This window comes from Apodemus sylvaticus, chromosome 12 (assembly GCF_947179515.1).
Source record: "Apodemus sylvaticus chromosome 12, mApoSyl1.1, whole genome shotgun sequence".
In the NCBI taxonomy this organism is placed as follows: domain Eukaryota; kingdom Metazoa; phylum Chordata; class Mammalia; order Rodentia; family Muridae; genus Apodemus; species Apodemus sylvaticus.
In genome coordinates, this window is record NC_067483.1 from 39,172,370 (window position 1) to 39,197,611 (window position 25,242).

The following is a 25,242-nucleotide window of genomic DNA, read 5'->3' on the forward strand; positions in this document are numbered from 1 at the left end:
CATCACTCTCTGAAAGAGTGACTCCAAAGGCACCTTCCTTCCTTCCTTCCTTCCTTCCTTCCTTCCTTCCTTCCTTCCTTCCTTCCTTCCTCCCTTCCTTCAAGTCAGCTTTCTCCGTATTTGTCACAGGGATGGAAAAGTGATCAACACAGCCAGTGACCCCAGTTTCCCCTTTCAGACCTCGGCTTCCATCTCAAGACCAAGTAGAGCTGTGTGTGTTCCCCTGTCAGCTAAGATGCCCTGCTGTCAGGAGGTCCTCCAGAATTTCCACACGCTCAGAGTTTGCTCTTTCCCTGATGATGCCCACCCACTCCTACCCTGCCCTGGGACCTGGGACCTGCAATGGAGGCTGGTTCCCTTTTTGGGGCATCTTGGGCTCAATAGGTTCTGCTGCTCACCCACGTTCTGGGTGGTCACTGTTAGTTCCTCTCTCTCTCTCTTTCTCTCTTTCTCTCTTTGGTTTTATGACAGGGTTTCTCTGTATAGTCCTGGCTGTCCTGAAACTCACTCTGTAGACCAGGTTGGCCTTGAACTCAGAAATCCGCCTGCCTCTGCCTCCCAAGTGCTGGGATTACAGGTGTGCGCCACCACGCCCAGCTAGTTCCACACTCTCCTTATACAAATCTGTCTTGTAAGATTGTCTGAACCTGTGTTTCTTCTCACCTGACTCTCATCACCCAGACTTAGGTCCCTGGGCAACACCTCCACCAGGAAGCCTTCCTTGGGTTTCCCATGCCACTCCTTCTCATTGAGTCTGGAGGAAGGAAGTCCACATTTTACATGCTCTCAAAGTATCTGGGATATCCTAACAAGTGCTAGTTCTTGGTGTTAGCAAGCTACCCATCTCCCTAGCTGTACCCTGAGTTCACTGTGGCACGAGGTGGCATCTCCCTCAACCAGCAGGATGCCCAAGCACACAGGGCCCAGCAGGTGCTTACAAGGTGCTCACTCAGCAGCCAGGCTTTCCCGTCATTCACAGTGCTGCTCCCATCCTGGGAGAGCTCCCCCTCGCCCTTTCTAAGCGTGACCTCACTCCACCCCACTTCCAGGGTGGGGCTCCAAACTTAAGACAGCCAACACTGTCTGAGCCTGACACAACTACTTAGGAACCAACGGACACCTGCTGGACCTTGGGGACTTTCATTGAGACAGCTGGGGTAGGCCAGGTCCCTTTCTCTTGAGAGAGATCCTACAGGGGTTTGTGGGGGTGTAGGCTTCAGGCCTTAGGGGGGAGTGAGGGTCTCCAAGTGGCTTCTGAGACACAACACCTCCGCTGTCTAAGAGAGAATAAAGGGAGGCTGGAGACTCATTCCTCTGAATGAGCGGCATTGCCTTGGAGCCGGCCAGGTCATCAGCCGGCTCCCTGTATTTATATTATAGGGCACATGGGTTAATCAATCCCTCCCGACTTTCCGCATTGCCCTGCTAATCTGTGAGTGTAAATCCAAATTTTGAGAGTAGCTCAGACATGAGGGGCCTCTCTTTCTCTCCTCAGACCCCACTACTCCCAGCCCAGTGACACCCACACCAATTTATGACCACACTTGACTGTCCATCCTCTGAGCCCGCAAGAGCTTAGCAGTGTCACACTAAGGACGTAGACCGCTATGAAAAGGCCCGGAGAAGAAAGTGACTGAGCTCTGTGAGATGAACAGTGACTGCCAAGCTATTGCCTTTACCACAAGAGTCCGAAAGCAGCCACGGTGTGCACAAGCCTGTGTTCCAGCAACGCTCCCACTGGAACCGGCTGGAGCTGCCCAGGGGCTGCAGTTCGCTTTCTGGCTCAGTTCTCACTTGAACGCTAATGGAAGGTCTCTGTCCTTGTCCTTTCTCCCACTTCCGTCCTTTAATCTTGAAGATTAACCTGCATCTCCAGCCTCCATTGTGAAGAGCCTGTGAGAGCAAGGCTCACGTGCCTGCCGCTAGCCATGAGGCAAGCCCCAGTGCACTTCTACAGCTGCCAAGGCCACATGCCACTGACTAACTCCTGGTGAGTTCGCAGGCTCTGAGGAAAGCAAGGTATGTCTATTTTCTCTGCACATCAGGCAACTTAGTGCAGGGTGACCTATGACCTCCCTGGGACATGGCTGGGTGGGGCTAAGTGACAGGCTGCTCTGCTCAAAGGCATCTCCCTGCTCTGGGTGCAGCCCAGGAGGAACACTCCCTGGAGACTTCTCCCTTTGCCTCCACCTCTGCCAGCTTCACAGGTGACCTGGGAAGGGTGGGAGGTGCCACACTGGAAGATACCCATCCCATCTCCAAGGCCTTCCTGAGATTTGAGAAGTCCTGGGTCACAACTGGCAGGCTCTCACGGCTGACTGGGGGTGGACAGGGGAAGGCATGGAGAGTTCCAGGTTGGAAAGGTGACTATCTGTTGCTGGCCCTGGGAACACAGAAGGAGGAGCGAGCGAGTGGGCTCATGGTCAGGGCTCAGGGAGGCTGGGCTTGGCATGGGGTAAGTTCCATTTGAAATGCCTCTGAGCCATGAATAACTTGTAGCTCTCCTAGGCTGTGCGCGTGAATTAATACCTAGGGACACACCAACAGAGCAGAGCGGAGACTACACGCCAGCAATTAGCTCTTGGAATAAAGCTAACCCAGTGACTAGAATAGTACTACAAGAACCAACTAAGGAACACATTCACACATCACTGCCACGGGAAATTGTGGGGGAGCAGAGAGATAATAAAAGCCCCTGAAGCCAACGCAAACCCCAGCCACTCCCATTAAAAAGACAGGAGGCAAGGCTGATCCCGGAGAGCTGCCTCCAAACGACCTGGGATCACGGGATCAGAGGCACATCTGAGCATGGGGTGGGAGATCCGCCAGGGCTCAGATTCATCTCGTGTGACTACAGTCCTACATGGAAAGGCAAGCTGTCCCTCGCTGGAATAGAGGATGCAAATAATTCACTACTAATAGGAGCTCATGGCATTCACAAATGGTTTACATCAGCGGTTCTCAACCTGTGGGCTGAAACCCTGGGGTCGAGTGACCCCTTCACAGGGGTCGTGTGACAGATATTTACAGCTGGATTCATAACAGTAGCAAAATTACAGGTATGAAGTAGTAACGTGAATAACCGTATGGTTTGGGGTCACCGCAACACGAGGAGCTATATTAATGGGTTGCAGCACTAGGAAGGTTGAAAACCACTGGTTTATACATAAAAACAAACCCCAGTCCCCCGCCTCGAAGGGCAGAGCGCCCTGCATGCTGTGTCTGCTGGGAAAGATGAAAGGGGTGAGCCTATATTCTCACTTACAGTCAACAGCTTGGGTCTCCTGTCTAGCCCAGACTCTAGCCTGTCCTTCCTGAGTCCCAAATCCTCTCCCCTTATTTAGTGTGCTGATTTGCTCCAGTGTCTGAGGTCCTCGCTGACTCCTCCATGTCAGGACAATTCCCCTTGCTCCCCGCACATCCCATGCTCACCTTGTAGCCATTGCCTTGTGGGAGGAGTCCTGGGTCAGTGTCCTGTACCTACTCAGATCAGTGCTGAGCCTGCATCTTGTCTCCCTCTGCAGTGAGATGGCGTGCTAAAACCTCATGAGCAGCCATTGTATCAGACACTTTCCACTACCGGGAGTTTTGGCTCATCAATAAATCTGCCTAATAGATCCTCAATTAATAACAGGCCTGATGAATCTGTTGTTAGTGGTTATGCAGAAGCAGGCGGCAAGGCAGTGGCCATTGCTGGGTGCGCTTAACTCGGCATCCTCGGAAGCAGAGCCTCTTACTGCTCGGCATACTCCCCAGAGGCCTTTATTTCCCAGAATGCTCCCCCATTTCCTCTCAGCTTTCTTTCTGCTTGACCTCAGGCAGGGCCACCCCCAGTGCCATCCTTAAGGGCTCTCGGCATCCAGCTGTGCAGGTGCCTTTCCAGCCTCCCACTGTTCATCCCAAGGCATCAGAAATGCTGATTCTGGAAATGTTCTGAAGCACAGTGGCTGGCCTGGGACATCCAAGGTCCCACTCAGTTGATCCAGTGGCCCAGTGACACCCACTCCCACGCCGTCTCTCTCATGCCAAAGAACGGAATGACAGACAACCATCCAAGCACAAGAATCTCTGTCCAGCCCACGGACATCTAAGGCCAATATGTGGGTTCTCGGGAACTCAATACCAGCTGAACAGCCACCACCACGTGCCAAGGAGACAAGACACCAGCAAGGAGGAGAAAGGCAGACAAGCTATCAGACAAGGAAGCCGTGTGGAGGAGCGCCTGGCTTTCCTTCTGTGGCAGCATCTGGCACTATGTCACTGAATCTGAAAGTGTCCCCACAGCTCTGCATCTTCTGTGAAAGCCAAGCTGTTCACATGATCACCTCCTACTGGAAGACTCAGGAATTGCACCATACCGGGGACGCCTCTTGTTGGGGGCAGGGGGGTGAGCATTCTTTTGCTTGATGCTTGAGCACTGCACTGCCTTCCTCCTGCCCACTGGGGACAGACACTACTAGCTTCCTGGTCTGTGTGTGGGCCACCAGTCATTTAGGACTTTCACACAGCCAAGGAAACCCGGTAGAAGGCTGACACCCTGACTGCCTTCTTGGGTGTGCTCTAGCTGCCCTGGTGCCTCGTGGTGTGCTTTGTGCTTGGCTCCGTGCCATTGTCAGGAGGGGGATGGGGAGGAAAGCAGGGTTCCTTCCCACTAAAGATATAAGCAGGTTGCCTTAGCTGAGGCCACCGAGGCCTCTGGACTAGGGGAAGGTGCCAGGCAATCTTCATTCATTCTCTCTGGGGAGGGGCAAGAGAGAATGCTGGGTTTGCATTAGCCATTTGGCTGAAAAACAGCATTTGCTGCACACTGACCAGAAGGTATCTATAGGCTGAAACCTGATATCTTCAGATGAATCACCGGCTATTAAGCTGGGGAAAGAGAGGGTGGAAGGAAAGGAGACATGACCTTTTCCTCTAGATGACAACTAGGAGGACCTAGGAACATCCAGTGTCACACCATACTTCCTGCGGTGGGAAAGCACCCCAGGGCACTGTGTTACTCACAGGCCACCAGCAGGACCAGAGTCCTGCAGAAGGCAGCAGGTTCTCTGGAGTCGGGGTGGCCTGCACCTCCCTGAAGGGACATACATAGAACGTGTGTCCTATACTGTGACTACACCTTCTGGGTCTGCTTTGGACTTTCTGATCTTCATGGCTCTTTAGACCAATTTTTCTCCACTTCCTCCCATCACAACAGCAGCAAGAGGGACGTCTTTACATTTCTATCCTGATCCACACAGGAAGTGGAAGGCTGCCTCATGCGGTTGTTCTGACTCAAGGCCAGCTGGAGCCCAGCACATCCCTGCCTGGTATTTCAAGGAAGCCCAAGGGATACAGGTAGCCAAGGGATACATTCCTTAGCCCCACAACCCAATCAGCAGTCACTAGGCCTCATAGACGCTATGATCGGCCAGCTGTCAAGAGTTCCTTGCTGTGGGGCTGGAGATGGCTCAGCGGTTAAGAGCACTGATTGCTCTTCCGAAGGTACCGAGTTCAAGTCCCAGCAATCACATGGTGACTCACAACCATCCGTAAGGAGATCTGAAGCCCTCTTCTGGTGTCTCTAAAGACAGCTACAGTGCACTTACATAAAATAAATAAATAAATAGATCTTTAAAAAAAAGAGTTCCTTACTGTATATATACATTATATATGTGTGTGTGCATGCGTGTGTGTGTGTGTGTGTGTGTGTGTGTATATATATTACATATATAGTATGTACACATACATACACATATATACACATGTACATGCACACCTATATGTGCATATACATAGATGTATACATGTGTATATATAAAACAATACATATTATGTATATATGTATACATATGTATATATACTTATATATGCAGATGTATATATAACTATCTAAAATATATATGTGTGTATGTATATATACATACACACATATCACATATGTGTGTGTGCATATATACGTATGTGTGTGTGTGTGTGTGGTGTGTGTATATATATATATATATATATATATATATATGATTTCCTCTTTTGTCCTTTTAGGGATGGAGCTAGAAAACACATATGGTAATAACAGTCAGGATTCATCCTAGTGGCCTATGTTAGCCACCTAGATCCTATATCCTCAAGGTTCCACACCCTTATAGACTAGTATCACCAGCTGGAGTGCTGCACAAGTCCTTGGTGTAACATTTCACACTCAACCCACAACCTAGGATTACAGGAGACTTATCGCTGGGAGAGAGAAGAGCAAGCAAGGAGAGGGGCAGAGAGACAGATCTCTGAAGGAGGAAGTGGCGGGTGAGGGGCACTCTTGGCGTCTGCTTTCAGAGAGCAACAACCACTGGAAAGGTTAGCATTGCACAGGCTGCAGCCAGAGCCGCACAGGAAGGAACGAGAGGAAGCGACGACTCCCAGCTCCAGGGGAGTGCTGCAAACTGGAAAGAGCAGGAGCCCTGACTCGACAGCACCCAGGCTGGCTTCTCTCTCCCTGGGTTCCCTGCCCTGGTGTCTACCATCCCACAGAAAGCTTTCTCAGCACTGGACACTCTTCTGGTCTTTCTTCACAGGGGGCGGGGCAGCAACAGGGACCCGGATATCAGGCAGCGTTCCAGCTGTCTCCCCAGCATGCCACCGTTAAAGGGAGTGAGTTGCAAGGCCGGGGGAGACGGTGATCATAATCCTGTGTGGCAGACTCCAAGGGTGAGCAGGCTCAAGTGTTGGACTGAGTAAGGGGACCCAGATGGGAGGGAAGGCGGAGACAGGAGGCGGCATGCCAGAAGGGGACCCTTGGGATTAATATCAGGAGACGTGGGGGCTCCGAGAAAGAAGTGCAGAGTTCCCACAGGATGCAGTCAGTCATCCATCAAGTGATGGTGCACACAAGACATGCTCTACCCTCGAAATGGGCGGTTCCTCAGCCACTCCCTGGCGAGCCTGCTTATGCCCTGCAGTGTGGATAACCCTCCATAACATCTCGCTAAGAGACCAGACAGGAAGACCACCTATTGCATGGTTCCACGTGGAGGACACCTCCAGAGTGGCTCCGAGGATGTGGAAAGTAGGCTAATGCCTGCCCTAGGGCTGGGGGGAGAGCAGGACAGAGTCCAGACGCCAATGGGATGGACTTTTGTGGGGGAGGTAGTGCGAATGGTGATACAATTACAGTAGCTGGTAAGTGTCCGCTCTAGGCCTAGCAAAAAATATATATGGGAACCATCCTCAAACTGTATTATACGTGAATTACATCTCATTAATGCAGTTATTAAAAGCATCAACAACAAAACAGAACTTAGCTTTGTTAGAAAAAAATTGTGTTATTTCATAAAAGAAAATGAATGACTAAATTCACAAATGACTAGGTGGTGGTGGCCCGTGTCCTTTAATCCCAGCACCCAGGAGGCAGAGGCAGGAGGATTCCTGCTAGTTTTCAAGGCCAGCCTGGTCAAGTGAGTTCCAGGACAGCTGAGGCAGGGGAAATACGCCAGATCCCACTCTGGAGATTTAATGTTAAGAAGTGATGGGGGTCGGGGAGGGGCTGAGAGACAGCTCAGTGGTCAAGAGCACAGGCTGCTCCTCTAGAGGACTCAGGTTCAGTTCCCAGCACCTACATGGCAGCTCACAAGTGTATCTCCAGTTCCAGGGGATCTGACACCCTCACATCAATGCATATAAAATACAAGTTAAATAAATCTCTCTCTCTCTCTCTCTCTCTCTCTCTCTCTCTCACACACACACACACACACACACACACACAGAGAGAGAGAGAGAGAGAGAGAGAGAGAGAGATCTGTGATCTCCCTGGCATATGAAGGGCCTTGCCTTAGAGTCGCAAACCCACCCAAGCTGTTGTCCTCGCTCTCTGAGCCAGAATCTTCCTGCCTGCAGGAGAAGGGCATACAGGTTCATTTACAGCAGGGTTGCTGGGACAATTGTCTTGTTAACCTACAAGCTTCTAACCCAAGCCTTTAACTCTAAAACATCTGCCCTTTAAGAACCTCCAGACTTTTCTCCTTCCCACTAAATCACAACTGCTTTGCTACCTGGTTTTGGACCATCTGGGCCTTTACATCTATTCATGAATCTCTAACTGGGCCGATGCCTGTGCAGACCATGACACACTTGCCTGATGCCCAAGGAGCCACCGGCACTCTCAGAACCAACACAGGGTTATCTGCATAGATGTTATCTTCCTCCACCCAGTGAGAACAGGAGGTCCCCGACATCCCAGACCAGCCACAGTCCCTATGCATGCATCATTCCTGTACTGACACACCCTCCTCAAAAGCAGCTGAACTCCCCTTCCCACCAGCTCCTCCACCAGGACCCAGCCCTTTGGCCATCGGGAGAGCAGTTCTGACAGGACTTCCTTAGGGAGCCAATAGTGGGTTTGCTGCAGATATTCCAAAGACAGGGCACCCCATGGCATTTTAAAAAATTACTGTCTGCTGTGATAAGTGGGGCACAGAAGAAAAGGATGAAGCCAGCAGGAGAGAGCTACCACCGCCCATCCTCCTCCCTCCCCAGCCCCTCCTTCACTGCCTTCTGCATTTACATCCCAGGCAGACAGCAGTCTACATCCAACTGCCACCCCAGCAGGCAGCTCCCACAGACAGGAAGAACGTGGAAACAGGAGGTGGGGAGGGGGCTGCAAAAAGGGAGAGGCCACACACGGGGAGATTTTCCTCCAGTTTTAAGTACTGACATTTGGCGAGGAGTCTGGTTGTGAGAAACGGTGGTGGTTGTGTGTGCCGCCAGACACTGGGAGCTCCGGTGGTGGAGAAAAAGAACTTTGCACAACCCCTGGTTGTCTTATTAAAAGCCGGAACTCAGGGTGGGATACAGTGTCTCCAGAGAGATGGGCTTGGGTTAGCAGAAAGGGCCAAGGCGAGATGATCGCTCAGCAATTAAGAGTGAGAGGAGAGAAGACTGTGAGGTCAAAGCCAGCCTGGACTACACTATGAAAGGAGCTAAAAAACAACTGTAAATTGCTGAGAGGAGGTGGGCATCAGGAGCTCCGAGGCACCGGCTGTCTTTGCTGCCACCCACGCCCCACACCTACCCCTGCCTGTCTCAGCACCCATGGGCAAAGGTGGCTAAATGTAAATAGCCTGGAATCAGTCAAACGGCCTCCAATCAAGTGCCCTGGTCTCACATATCCACAGCTGCGGGTCCTGAGCACACACTGATTCTGTAAGGCCTGTGGTGAGGAGGAGGCTGTCTCTAGCTGACAGGCAGAGGGGCTTGGGGGTAGGAGTGCAATTAACCAAATGGATCCATTTGTGAAATTGAAGGCCTGGGGAAGCTGGGTGGTTTCCCTGCATGAGTCAGAGGACAGGTGTCTGCTCTGAGGGACCCCAGCTGACAAGGAGTTGAGGCACTGGATTTAGGAAGGTTCCTCCTGCTGGGGTGGGAGGAGAAGGGAAAGGGAGGGGCTCAGGAGCAGATGACTAGGGCAGCTCCAGATGGCAGTGGGCTGAGAACAAAGGGAGAAGGGACAGAGGTGACCTGAAGGGCAGGGCTCCTTCCTGAGAAGGCTACCCAGCTGGAGCCACCAAGTCCTGAATCACATCTGGGACCCAGGAGGACACTTGCTCAGAATCATCATGCAGTGTTCTTGTGAAACCTGAACAAATCACACTGGAGACACCCTCAGCCCCAAACCTAAAGTAAGCCACATAGAACCTGGAGTCCGGCTGTGGGGACCCAGATGTAGGCACGGCACCATCTCTGGTGAGGCGTTGTCAAGGTCTTAACCTTTATGGCTTGGATTCTGTCATCAGGGAAAGGTAAGCACAAGGGGGTCTTGAAATCTTGAAGGGCTGGGAGAGAAGAACACGGGAGCTACGTCTGTGTGTGTGTGTGTGTGTGTGTGTGTGTGTGTGTGTGTGTGTGTAGAACATAGGGCCCCACATGTGGAAACACCCAAATACACACTATGTATGATAAGGACGATCACTGGCACAGGCCAAGAACCCAGGGATGCTCTCTTCTCAAAATAGTCACATGTCCATTTGCAGGGAGTCTCTGCATTCCTTCAGGTTCTTCACAGCAGGAAACCCAGCCCTCAGTGGCTCAGTGATTGGGATGAGAGTGGAAACTGAGCCAGTGCTGAGGACTGCTGCCGAGGCTGACACATCTGAGACACAGCCACACTGAGCATGTTCTGATCAGGCACCTTGCTGTGGACTTCCAGAACTGTGCCTGGACAGCATCGCATACTGTGAGCTCCAGGAGAGTAGGTTAGAGACTGGATGGTAATGACCAAAGTGCCCAAAGAGGGCTGTGGAGGCTGAAAGCTGGTGTCTTAGCTGGGGTTTCCACTGCTGTGACACACCACAACCGGGCAACTCTTATACGAACATTTCACTGGGGCTGGCTTACAGGTTCAGAGATTTATCATCATGGCAGGAAGCATGGCAGCATGCAGACAGACATGGTGCCGGAGAAGCTGAGAGTTCTACATCTTGATCCAAAGGCATCCAGGAGGAGGCTCTCTTTCAGGCAGCTAGGAGGAGAGTCTCAAAGCCCATTCCCACAGTGACATGCTTCCTCCAACAAGGCCACACCTCCTAACAGTGCCACTCCCTGGGCCAAGTATATTCAAACCACCACATTCAACTCCCTGGCCCCCATAGGCTTGTTCAAACACATGAGTCTATCAGGGCCCTACCTAGCCATAGCATAATGAAAAATACATTTAGTCCAACCTCAAAAGTCCCTATAGTTTATACATTCTCAACAATATTGAAAGTCCAAAGTTCAAAGTCTCCTCTGAAATTCATGCAATCTCTTAACTGTAATCCCCTATCAAATCAAAATCAAAACACTGATCACACACTTCCAACATCACAGGATACACATTACCATTCCAAATGTCATAGGGAGGAAATACTGGACCAAGGCAAGATGGGAAACCATCTGGGAAAACTCCAAACTCTGTACCTCCATGTCTGATATCAAAGCACTCTTCAGATCCCTTCATCTTTGTTGACTGCAACAACTTCCATTCCTTGTTATCAGGTTTCCTCAGAAGATATCCCATGGTTCTGGCATCTCACATCTTGGGGTCTCCAAGGCAATTTTAATTTTACACCTTCTTGTTCCAATATCTGGGACCCACACACAATCTACTGAGCTTCTCAAAAGGGCTGGCGTCACTTCTCCAGTTCTGCCCTCTGTAGCAATCTAGGCTCTGGCTGACTCCACTCCACTGCTGCTGCTGTTCTTGGTGGTCTTCCCATGGCACTGGCATCTCCAATATGTTGGGATCTTCAGCTGCAACTAGGCTTCACCCATAGCCTCCCATAGGCTCTCTTCATGGGGCCAAGCCTCGGCTTCTTTACACGGTCCCTTCAGTCCTGGGCTGTCAACTGCAACCTAGGCTGAACCTTCACCAATGGCCTTCCATAGCCTCTCACAGTGCTAAGCCTCAGCTGCTCTCCATGACCCCTTTATGCCTTCAAAACCAGCACTACCTGAGTGATTCTTACACATTACCAAGTTAGCTGTAGCATGAGGTACAACCTTGGCTATCCCTGGAACATAGCTTCTTTGTGCTCTTACAAAACACTTCCCAAAAGATTTCATCTCAGTGATGCTGGTCTCTTCTTAATCACCACTAATTTCTTAGCTTCATCTAATCAGCACCAATCGTCCCAGTAACCCTTTCTATTCTTGACTCTAAAGCCAGAGCCACATGGCTGAAGCTGCCAAGTTCTACTGCTTGCTAGATCTGGAACATGTGCCCTCCTCCCCCGCCCCATATTCTTCTATTACATTATCACCAGCTATCTTTTTTCCAACTCCTTCACTGCCTGAGCTTGGAAGTCTTGGAACTTGCTCTGTAAACCAGGCTGACCTTGAACTCAGAGATCTGCATGCTTCTGTCTCCTGAGTTCTGTGATTAAAGGTGTGTACTACCATGTCTAGACCTAAGCTTTTCTTTATCTAGAACTTGCTGTGTTCCAAGTTAGCTCTGAACTCTAGAGATCTGCTTCTGTCTCCTGGTATTAAAAGTCATGTACCATCATGCCTGGACCTAAGCTTTTCATGGCCACTGTGCTTCAAGATCCAGATCAAAAATGTGTGTCATCTCAAGTCAAAATCTGAATCAAAAGCCTGTGGCTTCTAGCCTTAAGATCTGGATTGCAGGTGTATTCTCCATTTCTGGATTGCAGTTTATTTCAGTTAAAAGCCCAAATGAAAGCAATAACAGGTAATAATGCCTAACATGCTATAACTATCCCTTGTTCAATTGCAAATGTATAAACAATAAGCCTAACTGGGTGGGATCTTCCTCAGAGGTCACCACTCCCTTAATCTGCCCATCTCCTTGAACACAGGATTTAACTCCATTGCACTTCCTGGTGCCTCTTTATTTCTTGAACCACACATTTTGTATTTTTCCTTTCTAAGCTTGCTACACTTGATTAAAATGATCTTCATGAGAGTAAACCATAGGACAAAGTCTATTTCCTTTGTCAATGCAATGATCTCTTTACCTTAGTCTCAGGTAAACTCTTCAGACCAGGGCGGGAAGAACAGCCACATACTTCACCAAAGCATCACAAGAGTCTCTAGACCACATACTAAACTTCTTCTCCTCTGAAACATCTAGAGCCAGGACCGTACAGTTCAAACTACCCTCAGCACTGATGTCTTCCACAGTCCTATTAGGATTGCCCATTAAGTCCCACTAAAAGTATTCCATTGCTTTCCAAATCCAAAGTCCCAAAATCCCCATTCCTCCAAAGAAAGACACCCTTAAGCAATTCACAGCAATGCCCTAGTCCCTGGTATCAACTTCTGTCTTAGTTCGTATTTCCATTGCAGTGAAGAGACACCATGACCAAGGCAACCTTTATAAGGAACAACATTTGATTGAAGCTGGCCTACAGTTTCAGAGGTTCAACCCATTATCATCAGGGCAGGAAGATGACAGAGTCCAGGCAGACATGGTGCAGGAAAATGAGCTGAGAGTCCTCTACATCTTGATCCAAAGGCAACCAGAGGGGACTCTCTTCCAGGCAGCTAGGAGGAGGGTCTCAAAGCCCACCCACAGTGACTTACTTCTTCCTACAAGGCCACAGGTACTCCAAAAAAGGCCACACCTCCTAGTAGTGTCTTGGCCCTGGGTCAAGCATATTCAAAGCACCACAGCCAGACTAACTGACTCTGCTGAATGTTGGAGAACTGTTCCCTTACAGTGTTATACACCCAGTGAAAGAGGCTAACACATCACTTTTACTATCTATCTTCCATGTATAGTAAAACAAAAGAAAGGAAAAAGGAGGTAACAACGGTAGGTTGAAAAAGCCCTCAGAGTCAGCTGAATCTCCCCAGGGGCCCAAGGGGGCACAAGGAGGCTACTTGGATCCCCATGCCATGACACCTTCACAATCTCTCGTTCATCTCTCCCTTTGCCTCCTCAGCTTCCGGGAAGACAGAGACTTTGAGACTGCTAGAGCCAGTGTGTCAGAGACAACCAGACTCAAAAAGAAAAGGACCTTCCTCAGCCCAGGTGGCTGGGCCACTGTCTCCCACAGCCTCCCAGTGGTAGCTTGTCATCTTCCATAAGCTTCTCTTAGAAAGACAAAGCCCTCAGTTCAGTGTTGGCCTCCACTCTTTCTGGGGAAGGCAGGTGCTGCCGGAACAGACAACACCCACCCTGGATACAGGGTGTGGCCTCAGTGCCATGAGCCTCCCTGCTCTTTGCACCCTGGATAGCTATCCATCTGCCGAGACCCTGAGCCCCACAGAGAGGAGAGGCTCTCAGACTGCCCCCCATATGCCAGGGCTGTCGCTCAGGAAGTTCCCAGGGTGTGGAGGCCAGGCAAAGGGATTAGGATCATTAACAAAGCTGCTTTTCAATTCTTCAATTAAGGTGGACAGGAGAGACAATGATGGACACTAATGCCAGCTGACTTGAATGCCCCTCCTAGCGCAGAAGGAGCCAGAGTGGCCCCGGCAGAGCCTCCTCGGAGGACAGGCCTCATCAGGGCTGTGGCTCTGCAGCTGGCTCTGGCTTCATGTGTGGGGAGAAGGAAGAAGTCAAGTCCTTGAAAATTCCTGGGGCCAGATAAAAAGCCTGGGAGAGGGGACAACAGCTTCCACCTCCACCCTACTCCCCATCCACCTCCACCCCGGGCCCACGCATACCTTCTCTGCCTCATTCGGCCTGCTTTTCACAACACCAGCGGAGGCTCTGCTCCTGTCGACAGAGGGCAGGAAAACTCCAGGCTCCCAAATCGCACATAAGTCAGTCAAACTGTCTCAACGCAAACACAGGAAAGAACACCAGGGTTACTCCAGGTCTGTGTGTGGGAAGACTCTGTGGTTTTGAACTTGTTAGTTCACTCAGAAAATGACATCTCCATCTCTGTCCATCTACATTTGTAGTTTTGCAGAACGTAAAGTCATCTTCGTTTACTTTACACGAAATGGGCAGAGTGTATGCAAGGTGCTTAAGTGCACTGGCGACTAGCCCGCTCACCCAGGAGCTGCATCTTAGTGTTCCGACACCACAATCAATTTGCTGATTCTCTCCTACCCTAAAGGAGTTAAGTTATAGATGGAAGAGTATCTCCCACACTCAAGGGAGAATTTACCCATAAATGTCTCATTAATTTCTAACCTCCTTAGAAAAGCCACTGTGATTACTCCCCTTCTCCCATCCCATGCCCCCCAATCCTCCCCACCCCCCACTATCTACAGAAAAAAAACAATTTCATCACAAATATCCATAGCACATTGAGAAGAATTCTAACTTTATTAGAGGTCAGGAGCCTTGGGTTTTAAGTTCTAGCATGAGATATGACTGTCAAACATGAGTGAGTCTTTGTGTATTATTAGTTTGTTTTTCCGTTTGTAAAATGGGAGAAGATATGGTAGCGTGAAGCAGGGAGGCCTCTGGGCCACTGATTGGCATCCGAGAGGTTCGAGTCCTGAGATAGTCAGACTCAACTGTAAACTTAGAAGGAGAAGCAGTTGCTCTTGGACAGAGAGAGAGACAGAGAGAGAGAGAGAGAGAGAGAGAGAGAGAGAGAGAGAGAGAGAGAGAGAGAGAGAGAGAGAAGAGATTGTCTGGATTATATAGGGAAGAGCCTCTGGGGGAAGGGCAGTCAGTTCCTGGGCTGGAAAGTTCAGGGTTGGGGCAGGATGTGCCAGGTAGGGACAGAGGGATTCTAGGAGAACCTGACGGCCAGGTCTGCTTTGCTATGTAAAAGATGCACCTCAGACCCTTGTCCCATCGAGCAAACACCTAACCTTTCTTAGTATGGCTAATCCACCTCATCTAAAGACCTGCCTGGTATTATAGTAACTGCAGGAACTGTAACACTGGAGTAGTAAGAGGAATGAGCTACGGCTGCCCAGAGTCCTAAGGATGCAGATGCTCTTGGATTTAGCAAGAGTTTACCCTTACATGTCTGTTGTGACTTCCAGTGTCAAGGAGAGAAAGGTGACAGAAAAAAAAAGTATGTTTAGTATGTTACCGTTTATTTCAGAAGGGGGAAGGAACACATAAGTCAGTATGTATATGGTTGTAATTTTACATATGCTTAAGGGACAAAGGACAAACTACACGTTGGAGGGTCATGAAGGAAATGGGGCTGAGAAGGTGGAGGGCGGATGGGGACAGGTTTTAATACACTTCTCCATGTGGCTTTGGAATATGCAAATATGTGATGTAATTATAAAACATAACAAAACATTTAATGTCCCTAAAAATGAAAATAAAGCACCACACATAGAGTGATTCAAACAAGGCAGTCTGACCGCATTGTATCAGGTAGATGTGTCTTTAGGAAGTGAAGAACCTCTCCTTTTCTCCCAAGAAATCCCAACAGGTTTCCATCCATTGCATTATGGATGCCCCATCCTCTCTACGCCTGACAAAATGGTGTAAAACATTGACTAAAGTCAGGCATTGTGGTGCATGCCTGTAATGCCAGTTCTCAGAAAGAGAGAGAATTACAGGCCAGCCTGGACAGCACAGTCAAACCACGTATCAATAAAACCAGCGAAACCAGAAACACAAAACAAAAGAATCCACTGGTTAAGGATTCAGACACATTTGTTTATATCCCAAAGGCCAGCGTCCCACAGTTGCCTCTTTAGAGAGGACGACTGTATACCTGGGTTTGACCTTTCCCTGCCTGTGAAGGCCAGAGATGGAGCATAGGAAAGTACTTGGGAAAAGAAACCTTCCTACAGATATTTTGCTGCTGGTTCAAAACTAGAGATCAACTCTTCCTTATGGAAAAGTCATGAGATCAAGCAAGAGCTGTGATTTGAAGACAGACAGACAGACAGATAGACGACAGACAGACAAGATGCTCATTAGAGAGGAATAAGATTACACCCACCACCAGCACTTTTATCATGCGTGGGGCTTTGGGGCTACACAAGAAGTGAGTCTGAGCTCAGGGAACAGGCTCACCATCTGACCCAGGGACAGGAGGCTCCCAGGAAGGACACCTGATCCCCAGGGTGCAGGGACCACACAGACACCTGATAGTGTGTGGACAGCAAGAGGAGCAGCTGTGAGTCCTCAAAGGATGGGAGCAAGATGAGTTTGCTGTGTGTTCTAGCATCGCCTCAGATTCTGGAAGGCCCCAGTGGCTTGGAGCAGTTAGTCCACACCGCTCCACAGGCAGCCTGGGCCAGGGAAGGGTTGAGATTTGCTATGCATCGTAATGCTAAATTCCATTCAAGAAGGTCTAGGTCCAGGTGCAAACCTTGTTCCTTAATTTAAAATTATTGCTTAAATAAAAATGCTACAGCCAATGATGGGAGGGGTTAGAGGTGGGTGGGTTTTGAGTTGCCTAGTTAAGGGTGGAGAAGAGAGGAAGGTTGAGGAGGAGAAAGGAGGAATGGCCATGAGAGGGGATGTACTTTGAGCACAAGGCCAATTATTTGGGCAACATGATGGGGAGGTAGCCAGGCCAGCAGTTGGAAAAGTAGATTAGGGGTGATCCACACGTACACGTACACAGTAATTGTCATGCCAAACAAAATAGCCATAGTCTAAATCTTATTTATTTGCAAGCTAGTTGGGGATAAGTTTAGCCTGGTTGTGGCATAGGAGAGGGTGCAGAAGGTAGGGCAGATGCTCCCAGAAGCAGGAAGAAGACCAGGTCTGTCATATGATAATGAAGGAAGGCATGCTAGGTTGAGCCAGCTCCAAATCAGGCTTCCCCCCTCCTCTTAATGTCTGCAGGGGTTCCTCATCGCTCTTCAGCAAGTGTTTGTTATGCCCTGACTGCCTTTCCCTCTGTCACAGAATAGTTTTGCCCCTCTGGCACAAAAGAGTCTCCCCACCCCCCCTGGGAATTCCATGGTGTCATAAAAGCACGCTTCCTGGATGGACAAACCCCTAATTTTCATGGCTTTTTACTTTTGCTGGTCCTCTCTCTGGATACACAGTCCATGCTCAGGAAACCAAGATCACTGCATCTCTTTCTTTCCCTTTCAGAGACAGTTTAAGATTTTACCGCACTCACTATTTGAGTAGCTATTCACAAATTCACATTCTTATTCAAAGGAATACATTGTAAGAATAGTTTCTACTAGTAAATGTCCCTCCAAGCCTACCTCCATCCTAAGTCTAATTCACTCAGCTGTGCCTGCCCAACCTCTGTCACCAGGGTGAGTCCACGCACACACAGAGACGGGAACACCACACCCAGCTACAGTACACTTTCAATCCCAGCATTCAAGAGGTGGAGGAAGGAACCCACAATTTAAGGCCAGCCTGAGCTACATGGTGAGTTTGAGGCCTGCCTTGGGCTGGCTACACAATGAGATTTTGTCTCAAAAACTGAATATTGGGGCTGGGGATACGGCTCAGCATTTAAGAGCATTGCAGAGGACCTGGGTTCGGTTCCCAGCACCCACACTGCCCTTAGCTCTAGTTCCAGGTGACTTAGCACCTTCTTCTGGCATGCTCAGGCACCTGATACACATATATACACATACACACAAAATCAAAATAATAGTTTTTAGAAGATAATATAAATATTTTCATGGTTTCCCTACCTTGCTCCCCTACACCAGTTAATAAATATACTGGATATTATCCTGTATTAGTTCACATAAAGCTGCCACAACAACAGAACTCTAGTGGTACAAGGCATGAATGTATAGCGAGCTTACCCTGTCCTTTCTTGAGGGACAGTTGGGTGGCTTATACTCATTTGACATGGGAAATGGCTTTGACGCTTGTCTTTGGGTAAATGCGACTTCTTGCCTTTGCAAGGCCATATTTAGGATCAGTTCACTAAAGCGATGTTTTTACTATTTATTATTGCATCCCTGTGTGTGCATGGTATGTGTGAGTATGTGCACATATGTGCTGTGGTCATTGGGGGGAGGTCAGAGGACACGTCTACCATAGACCTTGGGATCAAACTCAATTAAGTCTTTGCAGCTCTACCCACTGAGCTGTCTCAGCTGTTCTTTGGAATCAATTTATAAATGCCAGCTTTTGAATAGTAGAGAGTTTGGCTGACTTCGTCTCCTTGAAGCACGGGGAACAGCCTCCCACCGCAACTTCCGGGCAGGGTTCCTGATTCTAGCAGGCTGCATTGTAAGCTTTTGTCCTTTTGGCACACAGAACTTGGTATCTCTTTTATGGTTTTCTTCCCATTATGAGATAGGTTGCACATCTCCATTTCCACTGAACTATTCCTGTTCTGTTTGTTCTTATAGGTTTAAAGGAATCTCACTGTGAAAATTCCCTCTCTGTAGGGGAAACGCAGATCACTATATCTGCCATGTTTTGGTGTGGAAATGTCTTCCTAGCTCAATGGATCTTTTATTTTGTTGCCATTTGGTGTCATACCTGGGTCTTCTTTTTCCAAAAGCTAGCTTTAAACAGTGTTTTCACTAGCATTTTGATCCTGTCATTTTCTGTGATTAATCTTTTATCCACCTGAAACTTCCTTCGAACTCATGTGAGGAGAAAAAGAAATCTAATGTTATCAAGTCTGGTTATTAAAGAGTTCATCTTTTACCTTTTGGTTTAAATATTGACTTTGGGTTGGTGATGGCAGCTCAGTGAGTGGAGGTGCTTGCTGTGCCTTCCCTTGCTGGTTTATGTGTGGTTTATGTGTGGGAGGTGCTTGCTGTGCCTTCCCTTGCTGAAATGGCTCTGCAGGGAAAGGTGCTTGCCACCAAGCCTGATGACCTGAGTGTGGTATCCAGAGTCTACATAATGGAAGGAGAGAACCAGATCCCACAGGTTCTTCTCTTCCATATGTGCAAGAGTTCACATATGAACTCAAGTCTGAGTTCAGATCCCTGAAACCTATGTAAAGTTGGGGCACTCTTCAAGATCAATAGGAGGAAAAGACAGAAGAATTGTTGACGTCATGGGCCAGCTAGCCTAGTGTATACAGCAGTGAAAGAGAGACCCTGTCTCAAACAAGGTGTGAGGTGAGGATCAACCTGAGGCTGTGCTCTGACCTCGTGTGTGTGCCTACCCATAATCACACACACACACACAGACGCATGCACTCACGCACGCACGTGCATGAACACATGCACATACATGCACACACACACACACACACACACACACACACACACACACGGAGTCATACATGTATCTCACACATCCACACACAGGTAAAAAGAAAGCAATAGATAAACAGAATACTGTCTTTGAAATCTTAAGTGAGAGAAGATTGTAGTGCACATATGTTTACAAAGCAGAGGGGCAGAATACTGAATGAGAAGAATTCAGCAGGGATGGGGGGAAAAGAAGATGCCAGAAAGGTGAACTAAAATTAAGGACACAGGGGAAAAGCCATTTGGAAATCTGCCATTGTAAACCCAATGAAAAACTATAATTCTTTTTAAGAGGAAATTGGTGGAGGCACCCTGCAGAGGTGGATAATGTAGCCACAGGTTAGTAAATGGAAACCCAGTGGCAGCTGTAAGACCCCTTCCTATGAGTCGTTTGTCAAGGGGTCCAGAGGCCTCCAAACAACACGGGCTATTTCCATCGTTCTTGGTTACCCACAAGGACGTGGTAAGACCCTCTGCCTGAAGACATCATACAGCAATTGCAGGACATAGAGAAATCAGTACTTGTCCCCTATTAGTTCTAGAAGCAGCTGTGTAAGCTGCTTAGGGAGAAAAGCCATCAAGAATATTTTCCAGCTATGAGCCTTGCAAGTTGCACTACTAACCTGCCAGTCAGGACGTGCTCATGGTACAGATAGGTGCATGACTATTGCAGGATTTACCAACTACTTATGAGTGGAGTTGAGGCCTACTCCATAGAAAGGAATTCCATGCCTGGTACAGTAAACTTAGTCAAAAGTTCATAGCCAGGGAGGCCATAGGTCCCTGGGGTGAGGCAGGGAGCTGAATTTTGTTGTTTGCTAATACAGTCATGTTGTTTACCTGCCTTCTAAATATCAGTGTTTAGATTCATGAATCAGTGCTGCTCTTGGCACTGGTCAAAAAAACTCTGTTGCAGTGGGTGCGGGTTGATGCAGAGACTCCCAACTGGCCAAAGTGCTGAGGATAAATCACACTTCAATGCTTAATGGAACGTGCATCACCCTGCACCCAGGCCTCAAGGAACACTGAAGAAAGGGGGACAGAACATACGTAAAGAGCCAGAGAATGGAGAAAACGTCATGAAACGGGGTCTTCCGGACCTAATACGGATGCTGCCCAGAAGACCCACAGAAGCTGCGGTTGTCAACACATCACACTCACAGCATAGGGCCTGTCATCATTCCATCATGGATGGCAGACGGGCTCCTGAGGCCTCGTCTCTAGCTGAGGAGTTACTGGGAGCTAATGGCTGCTGGAGGAGGGGGCTCGTGTTCTTTGGTGATATCGATCCTGGCCGTTCACATGCTCATGGAAGCAATCTTAATTAAACTCAGCGGTCACAAAATAAACAGAGTAGGAGGGCCTGCCAGAAAGCAGACAGGACTGAGTGGGAGTTGGAGGGCGTGAGAGAGGGTAATGGGGGTGTGAAAATGGCCAGCATTACATACAGGTAAGAAATCATCAGACAGTAAAAACAAATCTTTATTGTAATGCGAAATCCCACTATGTGCGTAGGGCCTTTCCTCACATTCTGTTGGTTTGTATCTTCATGCTGACAGCACTCCATCTAAGCTGACTTTAGTTTTATCCTCCTTTAGAATTTTTCTATTTATTCTTGGTTTTTTCTTCTTTGTTTCTTTGTTTCTTTCCTTCTCTCTCTTTCCTTTTCTCTCTTTCCTTCTCTTTCTCTCTTTCTTTCCTTCCTTCCTTCCTTCCTTCCTTCCTTCCTTCCTTCCTTCCTTCCTTCCTTCCTTCTTTCTTTCTTTCTTTCTTTCTTTCTTTCTTTCTTTCTTTCTTTCTTTCTTTCTTTCTTTCTTTCTTTCTTTCTTTCTTTCTTTCGTTTTTCGAGGCAGGATTTTGCTGTATAGCCCTGGCTGTCCAGGAACTCACTCTGTAGACCAGGCTGGCCTTGAACTCAGAAATCCACCTACCTCTGCCTCCCAAGTGCTGGGATTACAGGCGTGCGCCACCACGCCCGGCTTAAAGAGACTATTTCTAATTTTATATAATGATCATGATATATATATGATATATATATATATCAGACAAAACAAGAGGCCAGCCTGGGCTACATAGTGAGTGCTAGGACAGTATATACATATGTATATGTGTGTATATATATATATATATATATATATATATATATATATATATATATATAATGATAAAACTATATAATGATCTACCCAGACAGTCCCAAGGTATCTATTAAAACATTTTTAGAACTAATAAATGAATCCATCAAGACTGTGTCATGTAGGATAGTCATAAAAAATTAATTGGATTTCCACATGAAAGCCATCATCATAAGGAAATAAAAGTTTAACATACAGTATCATTTACAACCCCTCAAACATCCTCAGGTGTAAAATAAACAGAACCTGTAAATTCTCAAGCTGAGCACCGTGGCTCATGCCTGTAAGAACCTGAGACACTTAAGCAGGAAGGTTACCACAGATGTGAGGCTAGCTTGGGCTACCTAGTGAGCCCTAGGACAGCATGAACAACAGAGTAGGACCTTGTCATAAACAATAACAGCAACAACAATATATATATAAGACGTACATGAATATTCAGAGAATATATGCAAAACTGAAAATAGAAATACCATATTCGTGGATTTCACTCAACACAGCAAAGAAACAAATTAATCCCAAACCGACACAATTGGTTTTATGCAATTCTTAGTAAAAAAAAAAAAAATCTCTACATGATTTGTGGTGGCAATAGACAAAATAATCCTAAAACTTACACTGAACAAAGAAAATACCTCGAATAGCTAAAACAATGTGGAAGAAGAAGAACAAGAAGCAGAAGTCAACCGATCCAATAAGAGACTCAGTGTACAGACACAGAAGTAAAAATGATGAGTGACTGACAAAGGAACAGATTAGGAAGATTAACAAGTAGAGGAGCATGAGGATCCTTTTGAAATGATGAGCATGTTCTGTATCTTAATAGTAGTGGTGCTTTCCAAATGATGTCGACTTGGCAAAATCCCTGGGAATGTGGACCCAACGAAGATGAATACCATTCTATATAAATGGTAACTCAACAAACCCAACTTGGCAGAAAAGTACCTTGAGGTACATGCAACAGGATGCAGCAGAGGGCGCACACAGAGACGGAAAAGATACACCCCCCAGCACAACTAACTGTTTCCCCCACCTGCTTATGAAATGGAGTTATTGTGATGTGTGCACCTTGTGTTAGTGCCTCCGCCTAATACTGTTAAATTTCAGCCCCAGGGGGCAAATACCAGTGACCTCAGTGTGCTTGGTGAGATGATCAAAGGCCAGCCCCCCAGTCTTTTTTTTTAACTTACTCACTTTGCATTCTGCTCATTGCCCCCCTTCCTTCCACAATCTTTCCTCTCTCCTGCCTTCCCTTCTCTTCTGAGTGGTTGGGGAACCCCCTTGGGTATCCCTCTACCTTGGGATACCAAGTCTGCCGGGCTATACACATCCTCTCCCACTGAGGTCAAACAAGGCAGCCCAGCTAGAAGAACACATCCCATGGACAGGCAACAGCTTTTAGGATAGCCCCCTGCTCCAGTTGTTCAGAACCCACATCTTCTACATGTATGTGCGGGGAGGCCTAGGTCCAGCTGCCACCATCTTTCTTAATCTAGCATGGGTGATCTTTGATACCCTTCCTGTGTGACTCTAAGGACTGCCTTTAAGTCTTTTATTTTCTCTATCCCCTATACCAGGCTCTCCCATCCTCTTGATTTCCTGAGGCTGAATATCTGGGCTGCAGAGCTTGACCTCCTCTCTGCCACACACACCCTGCTCTGGTGTCCTCGATACATTCACAGCCTGAGTCCCACCATCCTTATGTTGAAGATCTCGACTTTTAAATCTAACTCGGGTCTCCTGATCTTCAGACCCACACAGCCACCTGTCCATGCGACACCTTTGGTGGTGTTTCTAACGGGTATCTTGGAGCCAGCAAATCTAAAACTCTCCTTCTCTAGTCCCCTGCCAACACAGTCTGTGCTGCGATACCCTGAAAGTCCCGTGTCTCCTCTCCACCTCTCTGCCCTTACATGACAACAAATCCGAGCTGTCGGCTCTCCTCCACCCTCCTCTCCTGCAACCCTTCACCCACGAATCCAGAACCCCCACCTGCTTTATTTTATAACTAATTCCTTAGCTCTCAACTAACACGTCGGTCTTTTATGTGTTTTTATTTGCCGTGTCTTTTCCTATGAAAATATAAGATCCTTGAAAAAGACAGGGGGTTTTATCTGTTCTGTTCATGTCGGTATCTCTGAGATTTACAACAGTGCTAACACTAGAAAGTGGTTGTGATGATTGATCTTCACTATCGACTTGATTCAATTTGACTTAGAATCACCCAGGAGACCACACCTCTGGGCATATCTGGGTGTTTCTAGAAAGTCTCAACTGAGGAAGGAAGACTCACCCTGAATGTAGATGTCACAGACTGGGGTCCAGACTTCATAAAACAGAGGAAGTCCCATGAGCCCCAGCATTCACCTCCCTGACTCCTGGTCATGGAGGCTCTGCGCCCTTACCACACCTTCCACACCATGATGGACTGTATCACTAAGCAAGACAAACCAAATCCACCTAAGCTGCTTTTACCAGGCACTGTGTCCTTTCAATGAATGAGGTAACTAATACGGTGGTCCAAACCCATCGGTTGTAAATAGTGCATGAGCGCACTCCATCAGTAAAGACAAGGCTTCCCCTACTCAGGCTTTTTGAGTTCCAATGGCTTTAAATACCACATGGGATGGGTACCAGGCTAAGCTCTTGTTTTCCTGCTGGGTTCTGAATTCTCCAAACCTTACTGCTTGAGTTTACCTGTCTGTCTGTCTGCCTGCCTGCCTGCCTCTGTGTGTGTGTGTGTTTAACAACTTTCAGGAGTCAGTTCTGTCTTCCACCATGTGGGTCCTAGAAAGTACCCTCAGTCCACCAGGTTCAGTGGCAAAGTCTTTACCCCATGAGCCCTCACACTGCCCTATTTATTTTTCTAGCTCCCTCAGCCCAAGCACATAAGTTCGCTGTCCCTACAGCCCAAGTTCAGACAATTTGTTTTGGCTAGTATGAATCTCATATTTAGTAAGTACTTTTTTATGCCCAATCCCCTCACCCTTTTATTTTCATTAGTATCAGCATAACACCACTTGAGGACGAAGATGGCTATCTGTCCCCTCTTCAAACAGTAGCATCAGCTACTAAATGATCCAACGTTCTGAAGCATTTCACCATTTTCACAGTAGCTCGATCTAATAAAGCATCGCTCCCGTGTCATCAATAATACTGAAACTCAGATGAGTTTTAAAACTTTTTCTCTGAGGAAAACAGAATTGCCTTACCCAAGATCACACAGGGTGGAGCCAGTATGCCCCAGCTTCAGGTCATGTGACCTTCATTCTCTGCCATCCTTCTTACTTTAATGCTGACTGGGAAATGGGGGACTTGCCCAAGGTGACACGAGTCACTTATGGGGAAAAAGCAAGAGCCTGATTGAACCAACATCCCTCTGAGACTTCAGGGTCTCCTCCTTGTCCCAACAGCTGCAGCCTCGGCTTCAAGGAGAGCTGTTGAGGAGGAAGGGTGGAGAGCCAGAAGGATGACATTTTGCCAAAGCCAACAAATATACCACATGCTAGACAGAGCTCTGGAGGGCCCAGCTGTTCTCCACAGGTGGGAACAGGCA

The 25,242-nt window shown here is 47.9% G+C and overlaps 1 protein-coding gene across 1 annotated transcript in view; it reads right to left on the minus strand.

Moving 5' to 3' along the window:
- The window catches only part of Nfasc (neurofascin), a 168,750-nt gene that overhangs the window by 78,827 nt on the left and 64,681 nt on the right, over window positions 1-25,242 (minus strand). The window contains exon 2 of the mRNA XM_052200479.1: window positions 14,140-14,248. The gene's annotated coding sequence lies outside the window, so the exon portion shown is untranslated. The remainder of the gene's footprint in view (window positions 1-14,139; window positions 14,249-25,242) is intronic.